The 18,967-nt window shown below is 35.0% G+C and overlaps 1 protein-coding gene across 4 annotated transcripts in view; it reads right to left on the reverse strand.

The window, feature by feature from the left end:
* The window catches only part of LOC129227718 (adenylate cyclase type 3-like), a 327,000-nt gene that overhangs the window by 231,934 nt on the left and 76,099 nt on the right, over nucleotides 1-18,967 (reverse strand). The window lies entirely within an intron of this gene.

Consider the following 18,967-nt stretch of genomic DNA (forward strand, 5'->3'; position numbering starts at 1 on the left):
GACCCTTTGTCCTGTTTTCAGTGCTAAACTTCAGTCCGCCTCTCTCTTTGCTCAAGATCTCTTCTTTGCTCAAGACTGTACATTAGTGGCGCGACATCGATGGCAAAACATCGATGTTTCAGACCATCGATGTTGGAAGTTAAAACATCGATGATATTGATACATCGACCAAAAAACATCGATGTTTTCGAACATCGATGTTTTAAAACATCGATCTTTTTGTCAATATTTAACATACATTTTTTAATATACTACACTACAAACTTACATAGAGGTTAATCTCTAACAAATGTTTCTTAATGGATCAGGGAATTCTTCTGGCATTGTGTCTAATTTAAGCAATACAAAAGAATGCGAACCCCACGAATATATTGAAACAACTGAACTGCAAATCATGAATTCAGTTTGATAGGAATAATTTCGCAACATCTTGGTACTATAACAAGACAAAAAATGATTATAAGACATGCAACAATTAATAAAAACTAGTTAAATCTGCGAAAAAATATATCATAGCACTTACAGCCAGTTGTATGATGAGAAAGAGTTGTGCGAATTATATTAAAAGTACAAAATTAATTCTGACAATTATTATTAAGAGCAAGAAATATATTTCGTACTGTTAATGTTATATAATTAAACACAAATTGTGAGTAATTGAGGGACGGCTTGTTGGGTGTAGACTCAGTGGCGGATACAAGTGAGGGGCTCATAACATCCCCCCCCCTTCCAACCCACAACAGTATTTGAATGTTTGTTCGAAAAAATAAAAAGCTTGATCGAAACCGTAAGAAGTGTATACAAGGAGGAGGGGGCGGGATCATGGGGGTCATGACCACCTCCTCCCATCAAAATCTGCGACAATACTTTATAATCTGTTTCAAGGTTCATTGATTTGAGTAGTGAAAATGATGCTTGAAAAAAAAAAAGCCGGACCTAAACCATAATAAGAAACAGTAAATAGTTCTCGATTGTTTTTTTTTTTGGGGGGGGGGAGGGTATTAACTGTCACTTTTCTATTTATAGCATATGTATTTAAAATATGTAGACAGTAAAAAAATGCTTTTCTTGAGACAGTTAGTTTGCGGCGCTTAGTTCACGAGTCAGTATAATGAAAAGCAACAAAGAAGTGTCTGACGCCCGTTTGCTTTTTATAAGCAACAAATTTAATCAACGATAGTTTTTGTAAAATCATATCCAAAGCTTCAGGCATCGCATCAATCGATGAAACATTTGAGTTCGTAAATGTTTTCTTTTTTATGTAAAATCTTCATAGATTAGAATTTCTTTCTGTTGTAATTTTTAGATAGTTCAGTTTTTAGTCGTGCTGAGTTTATTTTTAAATGTGCTGTAAATAGTTTATTAGTTTAGATCAGTGTTTAGGATCTATTATCGTGCAAGAAATGTAAAATTTGTGTGTCCTGTTAGCGCAAAACCTCATTATACATAGGTTTTCGCAGGGGTGCCCATCTAGGCAGTGGCGGATACAAGGGGAGGGTCATAGGGGTCATGACCCCCCCCCCCTAAAACGTCGACAATATTATCCGTTCGCATTGTATCCAAACACGTTATGGATAAAATGTAAATGATTTCAGTTTTTGTTTCAGTTTTTGCATTATTTTTAAAAGTAAATACTTCAAATATTACTTCTTTTAATTGTTTATAAAATTTATTCATGATGTTTTTGTCCTATTAGGTGTCATATTCCTGACCGATGTGGTATTTTTTAAACACCTAAGCAGTTTCAGAAATTTTTCATACCAAAACCATAAGTTTATTCATGGAGGAGGGGGGAGGGTCACTCTTTCGCATGAACCCCCTAAAATGTTAGCCTGTATCCGCCCCGGATAGACGATAAGTAACCCCCAATATTTGGTGTTTAAGCGCATTTCTCTTTTCGCTGACTATTTCACAAGGCAGAGAAAAATCTCTTTACAATGAAACAAAAGTCCCCATCACTATCAAATACTTCACCACAACTTTTAACAGCTCTGAATTTTTACAGTTATAATATTCACCGCAGTAATATATAGGATTCTTCTTTAGTTTAAGAATTGGAGCCTTAGAATCGACTGGAAGTTCTGGCAACAGACTACCAGTGTCGAGTTCTTCCAAGAGCTTTGACCTCTTCCTCACCCTCCAGTTATCTTTTATCATCCTGTAGTAATCTTTTCAAAGATCATCCTTTACACAGAAAAATCGATCTTTTTAAGTGTGTGCGCAAATAAATGAAATTTTTGGAGCAATTCCATAAGTAAACTTAATTACCTAACGAGACAATTGGAGCAAATTTTACTATAATTTTCAATTATAATACAAAAACATCAACATCGAAACCAAAACATCGATAAAGTAAGACAAAACAACGTTAGAAGTAGCACAAATTTGCAAATTTGTGCTACTCCTAACGTTGTTTTGTCTTACTTTACTGTTCAGCACAAAGGTATTTATTTATCTCAAAACATCGATGTTCCAAAAACATCGAAAGTAAAACATCGATGTTAAAAACATCGATGTTTTAACAAAAACATCGATGTTTCCAAAACATCGACATCGATGTCGCGCCCCTACTGTACATTTTTAGCCTTCTAAGCCTGGAATCATAGTCTAAATGAGAAAGTCCATTTATTAGCCTTGTAGCCCGCCTTTGAACCCTTTCCAACACATTAATATCTTTCTTAAGATAAGGAGACCAAAACTGAACAGCATACTCCAAATGAGGTCTTACCAAACTTCTATATAAGGGCAGAAGAACTTCTTTAGATTTGTTTGAAATATATTGTATGAAAAGATAACATAGTTCAATAATAACATAGAAAACGGCTTCTTTCTTTAAACGACTATTCAGTGCTCGTCCCCACTCGTCCCTGTTTGCAAACGAGAGTCATAAGTTGAGCCCTATGTTAAATGTTTAGTAAAATTAGTACCCTATGGGTTTGACAGGAACGTTTCAGGGCTTCTTGGAAACGTCTTCCCAAATCCTTACAATTGGTCATTCATCAGTTTCCCTTTCATCTGTCAATGTTAGCATTGGCGTCCTCGGATAACATTTATTGGGGGGGGGGGGGTGACCAACCTTAACACTGCTAATTTCAAGCTGCTTAAAAAAAAAGTATAAAAAATGTATGCCTAGTAAAAATAGATTAGCGTTGTTATTTAATACACAATATCAAAAACTGAAACATCTTTATCAGCATAAACACACAAAATAAAAAAGCTTTTCCTAGCCAGTATGTGTGAAAAAAAATGACTGTGTTTATTTTCCTCTCTGCGATTTTTTTCTAATGAAGTGTTAACACAAGAGAACAGGATTTAATCACTTTTTGTGTATTTTGAGCTTAGTTAACCTACTAAAGTACAATTTTGACTCAGAAATGGGAGGGTCCGGGGAAATTTTCGAAATTATTGTTTTGTAAACTTAGTTTTAGTCGATTTTTGGTAATGTTAGAGAAGGGAGATTCGGGGACCGTCTCCGGAATTTTTTCGTAATCGAAGTTTTAAAAACACAATTGTAGGCCATGTTTGGGAAAAGTTGAATTTATATAGATGACTTTCAAAGGTGCAGGGAAAAGGAATTTCATGGCTTCTTTCCAAACTTTTTTCGAAAGTTTAGGTATAAACGCGAAGTTTTAGACGCTCTTTGGTTAGGAAGAAAGTTTCACGGATCTTAGAAATATTTTCACAGTTGAAGCTCTGAAGACGAAAGTCAAGACGATCACTGATAGTGAGGAGTGAGCGTTTTTCCAATATTACGGTGAGGGCCCTCTCCTGCTAGTTTTTCGACATTGAAATTGTAAATATGTAATTGTAGACTATCGTTGCTGATGTTAGAGGAAGAAATGGTATTTAGATACTCTCCCTTGCTTTCAAAATAAAAGTTTCAAAAGTACAATTTTAGGCGACCCCTTATGAAGTCCTGAAGGGATAAGGCTTGAGGATAGTCTTTTTTTTTTTTTTTTCAAAACCATTTGACTGCTTTGGTTTCCTATTCAGAAATTTTCAATTTCCAGCCGGATATTTTTTTGAAATACGTCTGCGATTTCAGTAAAAGCACTTTTAACATTTTGGACTAGTGTAATGTACTTAACACCAGCGACGTCGCTATTGAGGACGGGACGAGGCAGTACCATTCGGGTGTCACCCGTATGTAGGGTGAAACCCAAAGTGAAATGTAAAATTTCAAGTTTTTGAAAAATATGAAGCTAAAGTGCATTCTTAAGACTATAAATTACAAATTTTCTGGGGGGAAAACTCCTGGACCGCCCCTCCCCCTTTTCCTACTCCTCATCATGGAGTGAATACTATACTAAAATTAGGTTTATGTTCAGGATTAGGTACCCATGCTAGGTACGCCATTGTTAACACTTATACATTAGGTCTATTTTTTCACTTTATTATAAATATCATGCCTCCTGAATATCTTTAAAAAATTTTGTTTTCCTTTTTTTTTCGAACATTCAAGTACTCAGAACTTTTTGTGTGATTATTTCATTACAATATTTTAAATCTTTTTCGCAATATTTCAGCTTTTTTTTCTATTTAAAACATGCTTCGATCGCCCAGGTGAGGTAATTTAATAAGACAGAATCTCGATGCTCCTAAATTATATTTTAAGATTGCATTTAGAAAAAAAAAAGAAATACTTTTTTTTTTTTTTTTAACTTTTATCGTATTTGCTCGTTTATCATCTACGTGTTCATTTTTAAACCTGCCTTACAGATTCGACATAGTTTTTTTAAAATTACATTGAGTATCCTACCCTTTGCTCCCCCCCCCCTCCCGCCCATCCGTGAAAATTCGAAATGACGGACCTGATGCGAGGTAGTTTAGGCTCCTTATAATTAGCGACGCTTATTCTTTGTTTCTAAGCTTTCATCGCAGCCAGTTGCTTTCCTTTTGTGTAACCAAAGTTCATTTTAACTCAATTATGTAATAATTTAACATTTCACAACTGTATTTCTTAGAATAAATTATGTGTTATGTAAATGTGCATTATCGTCCTTTTTTGGAACTAAAACTGTAATAAGTTCGCCCCAAATAATGGATTTTATTTTAACAAATTCAAATTTTTATGGGGTCCGACTCTCAATTATTGAGGGGGTCCGGACCCCTCGGCCCCCCTCCCCCGGCCACGACGCCCATGAATGTTAGGCAATCAAGCGAAGCACATTGCCGCCTCAAAATCGTATTTATCAGAAAAGTACAATGATATCAAAAGTACAGAATGTATAGTTATCTTATCCACGTCAAATACACTTGCACGGTTGCATAAACAGCAATTTTAATTGAGGATCTACGAAGTAAGACCAAAGATAAACATGAAGCAGAAACGTGCACGACTCTCGTGGAGCAATAAGCTCAAACAGAGGCAACAAGGTTGGAAAAGGATTATATTCAGTGATGAATCTTTTTTTGAAATATCTGTAAGCAAAAAAAGTTGTTCAGGTTTGACGTTTAAAAAGAAAAACGCATGAGAAATCTTGTGTAAGATGTTCTCTCCACTTTGACGCATCCTTCTTGGTTTGTGGGTGCATGATAGCTGCTGGAATTGGGAAGTTTTGTATATCGCGTAAAATGAAACAATGCGTGACTTCCGCTGTTTATGAATAATACTGCATGATACTTCGTCTAAGGCAGAGCTGTTACACATTTAGTGACACTTTTATCTTTCAGTAAGATTCTGCTCCATGTCAAATCTCTAAATCAACTCGGAGGTTTTAAACACAAAGAGGATTTTCGGTATTAAACTGGTCAAGCAACTCTACCAATATCAATACGATCAAGAATTTGCGGTACCGTAAAATCTAAAAAAAAGCAGTTCAAGACCTGGTGCCTGCGAACAAAATCGAACTCGTTGCCGCATTGAAGAGGGTATGGAAACAGTGTCAGAAGCGATTATTGGAAAAAGGTGGTAGAATCCGTGTGAGAAAGGATTAAAGCATTGAATCCAGCAAAAAATGACGCATTCTAGTATTGATATTGTTTATTTTGAAAGTATTCCCCCCCCCCCTTTAATTTGAATATTTTAATTTTTTGACTCAATGTAAATCTTTATCACTATAAACTTTTGGATTATTATTTCGAAGATTATTTTTAATTGAGTATATATTTGAAATGCACACTTTACGGTCTAAGAAAGGAGGCACGTTAATTTAAATGCCTAATTTGCACTTATATTTGGTTAGAATCAACTTTTTTCCAAAAAGCGAGAAGTATTCTATTATTTTGAATTTGGGTTGTATTTTGTAGCACAGAGATATTTACTTGTTTCCCAACAATAGGTATGTTTTGCAAAATTATTTTCCGAAACTGCAATAGTTTAAACCCCCATTCGTACCATATGTTTCATGCAATTTATAACCTATACAAAAAATATTTTACGTTTATGTTGAAATACCTCTGCTTAGGTACATCTATGTAAACAATTTTTACGTATCCGGAAGTACTCAATATAAATTCGCACTTTTTGTTAGGCCGTCTGAATATTCTCTTCACCAATACGAGTCTCACAGCGGAATATAAAATTGAATTTTAAAGTGTTATCCTTTGAAATATTTTTTCACACATCATTGTCAACAAAAATTTTGAAGCGTATGAAATCATCTAGGGCCAAAATAAATCTAGATTTCTAACAATTTGTCCCACGCCAAAAGTAGAAATAGTATCTTAAAAGCTATTTTTAGATCTTCCATTAGCAGTATTAGCGAATCCCGTTTTTCCGCGATTACGGTTTATCCGAACGGAGTTAATGTTTGAAAACTCTAATTAAAAATATACATTTTGTATAAACTGAGAACAAAAAAGCACCTTTTCAGCATCTATACACATTGAATGTTCACTTTAATATTTTATAAAACGTTATACATTATTTTGCACTTTCGATATTTTGGGGTAAAGAAATTTTTCAATTTTTTCTGATAAAGTTACGTTACTGTAAGAATAGAAATATCGTATATAAGTGCCGCACGGTACTGAGTCTGACAAGGAAATTTAGGACATAGAGTAACATTGGACTAGATCGTGATCATTACTAATTAAAACTTGATCACCTAATTTTTATTTTAAAAATTAAAACTTAATGAAATATGAACCATTTGCCTTGATTGCTTTGCATTCTAGAACACAACGGCGTATTCATCTCAACATAAAAGTGCTTAAGGGAGCTCCGTTGAGAGGTCACGGTAGAAGGCTGTGACCTCCCAAAATATTCCTTATTTGGCAAATTTTTCTTACGATATTCGGCTAAAGTTGGAGTTCTATTCGGCACAATTATCATCATTTGGCAACAAAATGGAGTTCTATTCGGCACAATTGTCCGTTTTCCACGAAAAAGCACTTGACTCCGCCTTCGCCACGTGGTATCCGATGATTCTACTTCACTGTTTTCGGTAGGAGGCATAATCGAATCATAACATTTTGTCGCTAAAGCAGTAGTTTTTAAGATGTAAGAATAATGAAAGTAGCAACAAACAAGCGAAGCAAGTAATGTAAAGGACACTAAGACTTATTTTGCACATTAAAATGCATGCCAAAGTTAAGGTTGTCTGGTTTTCTTATTTACAAGCAGAGGGATACGTTTATCGTTTACCCCCGCGTAAAATGGAACCCTGCGTCTGAGAAGGTGGGGCGAAGTGCATTCTCGTGGAAAACAAACAATACAAGGGGATGAAAAATTCCGAAGTGTATTGTTACTTCCGACGAAGACGCCATTCAGGGTTACTGCAAATGAATAATTCGGTTTTAATGATGGCGGTGGTGGTGGGACTAATCTAGTGAAACTAGACCAGATCCATGAGTCCAAATGATGTGCAAGAATTACAAGAAAAGCAGCGGATTGGCCCGAGCCTCTTCTCTGGAAAAACCCAGTCATTGAAGGATGTGTTGGAGGGAAAAGGGGGCGTCGTTGCATTTGGGCAAGTAAGGTAATTCTTTACGCCATCTTCAAAAACCAAGCATCGAAGGTGACCCGTGGAAAATCTGGAGAAAGACGTCTGATACACTCTGGATCCCTTAAATGTCAATGCGGCTGCTGGGTGTCTCTGTAAGACCATGGGTGAGAAGGAGATCCGGTTCCGAAACGCAATAAATCCATATAGCATTTACAGCGAGAAGAATGGTAAAATGGTTTGGAACTGGTGGTGGTAATACGAGTGAATTTTTTTTTTAAATTGACGACAAAATAAGAAAAACTTTGCGCGTGTGTTTTAAGTCCTGATAGCGTCCAGCGTCGTTCTGGTAAAGTCATCACTACAGTATGCACAGTAAAAACGATTTAGAAACGTTCCTGGAAAATAATGGGCAGCTGATGTGCCCACTTTCTGCCAGTAAGACACCTTACGAAAACCAGGAACGTTTTCCGCTAAAGTCAGTAACCTTCCTAAAATTCTCCCGGAATCTTCCTGAAAAATTCAGAAATCTTCCCGTTTAACGCCAGTCGTGTTTCTGGAACTTTAGAGTAAACTTAGGTAGATGCAATACAATAGCCTGGCACCTTCCTGATTTATAAAAGAAGTTTCATAAACAGTAATGCTAACATAGCCAAGCTAAGCCAGAATTGCAAGCAAGTATCGAGAATATTACTCGCGAGCAATTCTTGAAAAGCAACATAGTCCATAGTTATCCGCTCCCTTTAGGAGCTTAATCAGCATGAAAGGGATGAAATCGCTCAGAAGTCGATACACTCTATATATACGCTCAGTTAATTTTTAAACTGGGAGCTAAAAATAATTTTCACAACAGCGAAAAATCTGCATTTGTGCAACCTGTAGCAAGTCAGGAACCTTTTCGACGATGATACTTGATTTTTCCAGGAAGTGTGTAAAAGCCATTGAAATCCGAAAACGTTATACGGAAATAGTCAGTAACGTTTCGAAATTTTTTTACAGTGTGTGTGTTATCCCTGAGTTCTTCTACACTCTTGGGGGTACATAAAGAAGGTCATTAATGTGCCCCCAAAGCACTGAAAGAAAAAATGAACATCACACATATTTTGTTACACACAAAAAACGCGTTTCTTGTTTTGTCGCCACATTAAAAACCTTGCACTCGTATTACCACCTGGTTAACAAATCTTGATGAGTTTGTGTTTTTTTTTTTTTTTTTCATTTATACCTCATCGTTGTGCGAGCAAAACTTTTAAATAAATGACGATTCGTAAACAAATGAATCATTTGTAATAACCCTGCTCTTATAAGGGATCGTCAACAAACACTAAAAAATTCCGAAACGTTACTGGCTATTTCCGTGGAATGTTTCGGGATGTCAATGGTTTTTATCCACTTCCTGAAAAAAATAAGTATCTTCGCTAAAAGTTTCTTGAATTGCTACAAGTTACACGAATGCAGACACTTCACTGTTGTGATAAATATTCTTAGCTCCCAGTTTGAAGATGGAATGAGCGTGTTTATTAAGTGCATCGGCTTATTGAGTCCGATAACGGAACGTCCAGATTGACCAAGCTACCAATGGGAGCGAATACGACACTGGATTACTGCTGCTTACAACACAGGCAAAGGAGATGGTTGGTTCTTACTGGCCATTCTCACTTAGCTTTGGTTAGAGCCCCTTGAAAAAGACAGGCTGACTTATCCGACATTTTGGTTCCAAGACAGAATTGGATCCAACCTCGTTTCTAGTATTTATAAATACGTTATAATATTCTCTGGTTGCTATGTCGCAAAATAATTGATGATAAGTTGAGTAAAATGTCACTTAAGGTAAATTTAGAAAAATAACTTCGTTTACAAATTCAGCTAAAACGTATCGGGAAATGTTTACGGTAATAAACCTCATTTTCACACCTTATTTGTTTTTAATTTGTATTCATTAAATTGCATTCATCTACAGATTAAAATAATCAAACATCTTTCGGGCAACACACCTAAAGCTTTGACACCAGTTTTCTGCAATGAGGCTTTTGTACAAATGTTTATTTTTTTCGCCCGACAATTTTGGAACCAAAATGTCGGATAAGTCAGCTCCCCTTATATAGGAGCCTTAGCTTTGGTCATGGTTGATCTAATGCTTCTGGAGCTTTTTTGGTAAATCAGGAAGGTTATAATCAATTATGTTAAACATACTCAATTTTTCTAGAAGAATTCCGAGACATGACTGGCTTTAACGGAAGAGAATTTCCTTTTATTCAGACAGCTTCATTTAAAAGGTCAGAAAGGTTACTGACTTTTAGCTGAAAACGTTCCTGGTTTTTGCAAGGTTGTTATTGGCAGATATTGGGCACATCAGCTGCCTATTATTTTCCAGGAACGTTTCTGAATCATTTTTACAGTGTATGATGTCCCGTTTTGAGGATGAGAGTTCATAAAATTGTGAGTTTGTAACAAAGAGGTGGGAGGGGGTAACAAAAAGTGTGAACGACACATTTTACGTTGCAATAAAATATATTCCAACAATAAGTTCACGTATCACTGCGTGACTGAGACTAGGTGAGGGAGTAGGTGAAGTGTGACACTTTGGGACAAATAAGGAACGTGGGTCAAATGTGTTGGGAAATAGTGCGGTTTTTGGACAGCCCGTAAACTTCGGATACATAACGTCTGTCAATGTCTCTGAAGTGCCCTTCTCAGTCAAAATTATTACCACGTAATGATAATTCTCTAGTATTATATTTTCATCCATATTTTTAATGTCTTTTAATTCTTAAATTTAATTATTTTATTTCTATTTAACACAAACTGCCGAATGGCAACACGTAATTAAAAAAAGTGAAAAAGACGCACGAGATCGTGTTCCACGAATTTTGGTCTTGAGAAAATAAAAGATGACGACTTCTTGAAGTATATGTGATGTAAATAAAGTTTTGTCGATTTTTATAAAATAATGGAGTCAAATTCTTATACAAAACTAGGGTGTTGTTATAAACCTTCACAACACACTCAGTGGTGACCCACGTTTTGGACAAGAAAAAAAAGGAAAAGAAAAAGAAGACGGACAATGCTTTATTCTATGGTATGCTCTTCACTTAAAGTCATTCACTTGAAGGGAAATGCTCTGGCCTAAATTTTATTTTCGTGTAAAGATAAATTTTATCTTTGACTACTTTTTCTTTGCTTTAATTTAATTGCATTTGTTTATTTTACTTGTAAATTCTCAGTTAAATTTTAAAATGTCGGTAGAAAGTTTAGATAATGTTGAATTTACCAATAATACTGTACAAAGTGACTCAGTTTTGAGAGTTGCAACCAGATTACCTCCACTATGGAAAAGTAATATAACAGTTTGGTTTATTCAAGTGGAGGCTAGTTTCAATGTTTCACGTATAACAAATGATGAGACGACGTATAACTACTTGTTATCCGCCATTGACGCAGATACACTTAGCGCTGTTTCGGATTTAATTATAGCTCCTCCAGAGGGAAATAAATATCAAGCTTTAAAAGATAGATTAGTTAAAGAGTTTTCCGATTCGCAATCAAGCCAAATACGGAAACTTTTGTGGGAACTTACATTAGGTGATAAAAAAACCATCTGTTTTACTTCGGCAAATGAAAGAACTTTCACGAAATTCAATTACTGACGAATTTTTAAAAACCATTTGGTTAGAGCGTTTGCCAACACATATTCAAGCCATTTTATCAGCATCAACTTCAGAGTTGACTGAACTGTCCATTTTAGCTGATAAAATTCATGAAATAAAAATGGAGCCATCAGTTTGCAAAATTTCAGAAACACTAAAACATAGTGAACAAACGACGCAAATATCAAATTTGCAAAATCAAATTGAGCATTTAACCATGCGAGTTTCTGAATTAACTAAAATGGTATCAAAACGTTCATTTTCAAGAGGTCGTAGTAATCATAGATATAGGTCCCAATCTAGGAGTAGACGAGTTCCAACACCCTCAGATAATCAAAATACATCTGAGTTTTGTTTTTATCATGAAAAATTCGGCGATAAAGCATTTAAATGTCGCCAACCATGCAGTTATGATGCAGTTCAAAAAAACTTGCCATAGCTGCTATGTCTAATAACGATATTTACCCTGACATAGCAGCACATAAACAGTGTAGATTACACATAATGGATAAAAGTACGGGATTAAATTTTTTGGTTGATAGTGGCAGTGATATTTCTTGCATTCCTGCCCATTTTTCATTCAAAGCAAAAACTCCCATCACTTACGTGTATGCTGCGAACGATTCAAAAATAGCTGTGTACGACCACAAGGTGTTAAATATCAACATGGGATTACGTAGAATATATCAGTGGCCATTTGTTGTAGCAAATGTTTCTTGCCCAATTCTAGGAGCAGATTTTTTACAAAATTTTTCACTACTAGTAGATTTAAAGAAGTCGAGATTCAGTCACTGGTTTGACAACGAAGGGAGAGTTAACTAAAACTCAATATAGTGGAATTAAATTAGTCTCGGATAATATGGTGTACAAAGAATTATTTAAAGATTTTCCCGAGTTATTGAATCCTATCCCAAATTTCAAAAAACCAGTCAGTCACGATACTGTCCATTATATAGAAACAAAAGGACCGCCTTTATTTTCTAAGCCTCGACGTTTGCATCCAAAGGTATTAATCGAAGTTAAAAAAGAATTTCAATACCTTATGGATCAAGGAATATGCCGTCCTTCAAAATCTCCTTGGGCTTCTCCTATTCACGTGGTACCAAAAGCGGATGGATCTTACCGTATTTGTGGTGATTATCGAAGGTTAAATTCGGTCACTGTGCCAGACCGTTACCCTGTGCCACACATACACGATGTAACGAACATTTTACACGGCAAGAAAATTTTCTCTAAACTCGATATTGTTAGGGCATATTTTCACATTCCAGTTTTCAAAGATGATATTCAAAAAACTGCAATTACCACACCGTTTGGTAGTTTTGAGTTCTTATATTTAAATTTCGGTTTAAAATGTGCAGCAAATACGTTTTGAAGATTTATTAACGAGGCACTTTCAAATGTAGACTTCGCTGTTGCTTATTTAGACGACATACTAATTTTTTCCGAAAATGAAACGGAACACTTAGAACACATGAAAATTGTATTAGGTAGGCTTGCCAAATATGGTTTAAATGTGAATATTTCCAAAAGTGTTTTTGCTCAAACTGCAGTATCATTTTTAGGACATGATATTTCTTTTGAAGGAATTAAACCTTTAAAATCAAAAGTTGAAACCATTCAAAATTATCCTAAGCCAAAAACAATATCAGAGCTTCGACGATTCATTGGATTAATAAATTATTTTAGAAGATTTGTTAAACATGCAGCAAGACTGCTTACCCCTTTAACAGATCAAATAAGAGGATGTAAAAAGAATGATAGCACTCCTATTGAATGGTCTCTAATTTTGAATGACGCATTTGAGAAAGTTAAACAAAGTTTGATTGGCGCTGCATTGGTCTTTCCCTCGCAGGATGGGCAGTTAGCATTACATATAGGACAAAATATGGACGAACAGTTCACTTCCCAAAGAATTATGGACATGTCATTCGTGGTTAATGCGTGACTTTCGGCAACGCATTTATTATCATCATTACTGGGAAGGGGGTACTGAAGTGCCCTTCTCAGTCAAAATTATTACCACGTAATGATAATTCTCTAGTATTATATTTTCATCCATATTTTTAATGTCTTTTAATTCTTAAATTTAATTATTTTATTTCTATTTAACACAAACTGCCGAATGGCAACACGTAATTAAAAAAAGTGAAAAAGACGCACGAGATCGTGTTCCACGAATTTTGGTCTTGAGAAAATAAAAGATGACGACTTCTTGAAGTATATGTGATGTAAATAAAGTTTTGTCGATTTTTATAAAATAATGGAGTCAAATTCTTATACAAAACTAGGGTGTTGTTATAAACCTTCACAACACTCTCATCTCTGTTTTCTGAAAATAGTACCACTACATTTTCAATTTATTTACGTGGATACTCGGACTCATTGATGTTTTCTGGATCAATTCTCTTGTGGCTTATTCTGAATGAAATACGTTATTTCCATAGACTAATAATAAGAGTAGACCGAGCTATGGCAACCCTTTTGCTGCTCATAAACCAAACCATGTGACTGGTGGATATCCTAGCAACAGCGGGCGTTAATCGTAGCAGACGATCAACGCCAGCGCGAAGTAAAATAAATAGAATTTATGGAACACGGAAGAATGATCTTTTATGGAGTCAGATTTGTAAATTTGTTATTCTAAGTTGTAAATATTTTGTTAATATAGTGAGTTTTTCGTTTAGATAGTATTGTGCATTTTCTTTAGTCAATTTCAATAACTCTCTAAGCAATTAAAGATGCAAGCGACCAAGAAGAATCAGCAAACGGTAAGATTTTTACCTACAGTTTCAATTTAAGATACCGATTAGTACATTTTTGCGTTAACGCAAAACGTTTACGCCATTTCGTTCACGCCAACGCTGACAGCTCCAAATGAAATAAAAGTTACCGAAAACTGATCAAAAACTATTACTAATGTCAAAATAATGCATAACTAAAAGAAAAACAGTTCAATCTCTGCACCTGGAAGTTTTTTTAATGAAAACACATTGTTTTAATATACATGTCGAGTGCCAAACTATGAATAATACTGCCATCTAGCAACCATGCTGCCAAAGTCTTCGCCAAGCCTTTCCACTAGTCACATGATACATCTATGAACCAATTTTCTTCATCAGCAAGAATGAGAAAGCTCGGTCTACTTATTATTAGTCTATGGTTATTTCTTCATATAGGATATACAATTAGCTGGCTTCAGTATCCCAAGACTACCATTCATTTACAGATGGTGAGTTGCTGTCCGAGATTGATTTATTAAATGCCATAATGAAATAAAGAGAAAATATAACTGTTTATTGCTATTTAAAAGAATTCAAATGATATTAGACAGCATTATGAGAACTTATAACTTACGTTTTCTAGTACTCTGAAACTAGGATAAATTTTAGCAACTGACTCAAGGAAGTTTGGATGAACGAAATTGACGAACATGTACTCCGCACATACTCGATGAGTACTCTGTGGCAATGAATCTTTAACCCAGAATTCTTTGGTTCTAAACTGCATTGACCACTAAGCTGCACATGACCGAATTGGAAAATTAGCGACGGGCAGGGGAGAAAAAGTACTAATCGAATTTTGTAAGATGGATGCTCTTAGTCAGAATTTTCTTCTCAATTCATTGACTCGACACTCCTAAAATACGGTTCAATGTATCGTCAAGAAATTAGTAAAATCTAGCAAAATTTAGCTGCAACCATCTTATTGAAGATTTCCCCAGTTCCTTTTGGTGGCCTAAAAGATGTTAAAGCACCATTACATTATTACCATTGACATGGTTGCAGCTAAATATTTCTAAATTTAATAGTTTTCTAGGTGAAACATTGAACTTTATTTTTCAGAGTGTAATAAAGAAAGCTTTTGACCGGCTGGTGGCGTGATGGTTAGGCGCTGGCCTTCTACGCCTGTGAACCCAGGTTCTGATCTGGAGTGACCAGTAGGTGGATTTTCGACATGCAGAAAATTATCAGCGCCCATGTCGTATGATTATGCAGCATGTAAAAGATCCCTTGGGTATTCGTTTGGCTTAGAATATCCCTCGGCGAAATTAAATTCCTAGTGCAATTTCGCATCAAAAGAGAACCCAGGTGCTTCCATCTGGTGGAAACTGGGCGTCCAATTTATCTGTGCCATTGACATCCTGCGCCTTAATGGTGGCACATGGAAGACTGGATGCCGTGTCGGGGGATCGCTCCGGGTCTGCTAAAGACTAAATAGCGTTAGAACGCAGCCCCCATTAGAGAAAAATAAATCTTACTACTATTATATATGCGAATGTTTATCTGTATGGATGGATGTTTGTTACTCTTTCACGCAACAACTGCTGAATGGATTTTGATGAAACTTTGCAATAATATAGCTTATGCATCAGAATAACACATAGGATAGTTTTCGTCCAGTTATGTGGGACAAACCCCCATAGGAGCAATAAAACCCGATTTTCATATAAATTCTCTAATATGGGGGTGAAAAAATACTTGAACATATTAACATATGTCAATCAAAAGCTCTGATTTTTCTGCTGAAGACGGCACCAGTTCGAAATTTCTAAGTAGAATAAAAAACGAGTTATAATCTTTTTAGTTCCATGTTCGAAGGCTTTCCTCAACTCAATACAGTATTTAATGTATCATCTCAGCTCCCCGTCGATAGCTACAATAAATTGTAGTATTAATAAATATTTTTGCTTTTCGTCTGACTGTTCAAGGCTTTTCTCAAGTTAAAATCTTAAATAACATTTTCGTCCAAGATTGGCAAATAATAGATTTGACAGATTATTTTCCATTTTAATGTAACTTTGATGCAATTAATGGGTTTATTTATTTATTTTTGTTGAATGGACACTTACTCATTACCAAAGCGACCAGCAGGAATCTCGCCAAATCTTTTTGCGGACAGCAGATTTCAATAGTTAAGGCAGATTTTTTCAACTGCCGCTGTCTATGAAGCTAAAGACTACGTAATACTGTTTCTCGGTTTTAACCATGTAACCAAAATATCGCCATTAACAGAATCTTTACAACTTTTTTTCAAAATGTTAATAATCCGCCAACTTAATTAAGCAAATCCATAAGCAACACAAAAACTTCCATTCATTTGTCTTTCCGCACAATTTCAAACAATCGCCGAATTTTACTTCGTATTTTGGAAAAATTTCGGATGAAAATGTTTAGCATCATTTTATGGTACCCAGAAGTATCTCAGTATTTGGCGACAATATGTCTTCGACGAAAATTGGTAACAGACAGTTTTACAAAGTAGGGAGGGGGAGACTTATCCAAAGCGTCCTAAAACGATTACAGCAAATTTGGTAACTTTCAAGTCACAGTAAGAACTCACGATAGTTAAAATTTCCCAAAATAACTAATGCAAATATAGTGGCATTACCGGCGTCTTCATTTTTTTAAAAACAGTTTGTACTTCAATAGCCATATAGAGAAGGTTTTAGACTACAATGTTCAATAAAAAAAAATAACTGATAAATCTTTTTAAACATATGAAATTTAATTTCATATTTTGGAAAAGTCCTCAATTTGTACACTCTTAATTCAAAAGAGCGAAAAAATAACTCTTAAAAAGAGTGAAATCTATTGCGGGTGCATTCATTCTTTCTGAGTGCTAGCTTTATCGAAAAAAGACGCTTTACGAAAAAACCAAGACTAAAACTTTTCTTTATTCGCGTGAAATTCGAAAACACTCCGTTGATGAGTGAAATATAAAAGCATTCTTTAAAAGAAGGACTCAAAAACATTTTCATTGGTTCGATTCTGTCACGTGATTTTGTTTAGGGAGAATCTTCTATACCCTCCACGTTAGGCTTACCCAACGTTGGTCGCGAGTAACAAGTGGATGTCGCATTCTAAATGTCTTCATTTAATGAATTTAAACAATATTTGTTGCCGAATGAGGTTTCTGAAGGAAGTGCACAAAAACTGCATGGTAAGTGCGAAGAATTTTTTTTTTTATTAAAACTTGTAACTGTTAATATTTCTTGAACTGCTCGTATATCATTACAAATCATCCACGTGCAATGTTACGGCGAACTTTTTGTAACTTTTTCTTCCAAATGAATGAAACTTTCATCAACAATTTTATTTCGATCATCGAATCAAAAATATGACATTTGAAGCAGTCGTTACCATCTTTGGTGAGTGTGTACTGTATATATATTTTAGGTAGGTGTTACAGATCCGACCATGCGCAAATCTATAGGTCGGATACCGAATCCGCTCCCGATGGTCGGAGCTCCAACCACTGCGTATATTTTAAATTAATCAAACATTGTTTTTGTGTATATTAAACTTTAAAGAGTATCATAAACTTTGTATAATACACTCATTCATATGTGTAACGGGCCATTCATTAATTCAGGGTCATGAGGGGGAGGGGGTAGAAAATTCTCTACATACCCTTGCTTGGAGAGGGGGAGGGGGGGGGTAGATCCATTCTTACGTAATATTTTCCAAGCCGATATTTTATATTAGAAATCCGTGGTCAAGTGGTTTGGCAAATATTATATTTCATTTGCTTCAGGAAGGTAAAAGTATGTATTATAGGATGAGCTGTTTTTTACTTTTGTTTCAAAGAATGAAACGTGTAAAATATAATAAAAGAATCGCACTGTGTTTTGCATGTCTTATTTTTAATTATTATCGCATCATATACAAAAATTATTTGTCAAAAAACATTCGGTCTAGATTCCTTAAAAAAAATTTAAAAAAAATGATAGTTAATTTAAGAACGATCCCAGTGATGTAATATTTGTTATTTTATTATTGTGAAGAAAAAAAGAATCTTACCTAAGATGGGGGGGGGGGAGTCTTACATACCCTTACATAGGGGGAAGGGAAGGTCAAAAATTGCCAAAATTGTCCTTACGTAATTAATGAATGGCCTCGAAGAAACAAAATTGAATTCAAACGTATCTTGTCACAATTTATGAGTGACTTTTTAAATTAATTTGAACTGATGTAACTTTTAAAACATTATTAATGTTAAAAGGCACACCGAGAATATCAATATAGAGTTTCAAAATTTTAAATCTATTTATTTGGAACTGTGTGGGTTTTTTAGTTTTATTTCAATCTTTAGATTCGGAAATGTACGTAATATTGCACGTGGGTGATTTGTAACGATGTACCAGTAGTTCAAGAAATATTACCAGTTAAAGTTTTAATAAAAAAGAAAATTCTTCGTATTTGCCATACAGTTCTTGTGCATCCTCTTCGGAAACACTAAAAACATTTTTTTTTTCATTTTTTAATTTAAAAAACTAATTTTTTTTCAAATGAAATAAGTTTTAAAAACAGTTTTAAATTCAAATACACAGCATAAGCACATGAAAACACGTTTAAAAAACAATTTCACCAAAGGAGAGTGAAATGATTTTACCTATTTTATTCTAAAAAAAGAGTGAAATAGCGGCTTTCC

The sequence above is a fragment of the Uloborus diversus genome, chromosome 8 (assembly GCF_026930045.1).
Source record: "Uloborus diversus isolate 005 chromosome 8, Udiv.v.3.1, whole genome shotgun sequence".
Classification (NCBI taxonomy): Eukaryota; Metazoa; Arthropoda; class Arachnida; order Araneae; family Uloboridae; genus Uloborus; species Uloborus diversus.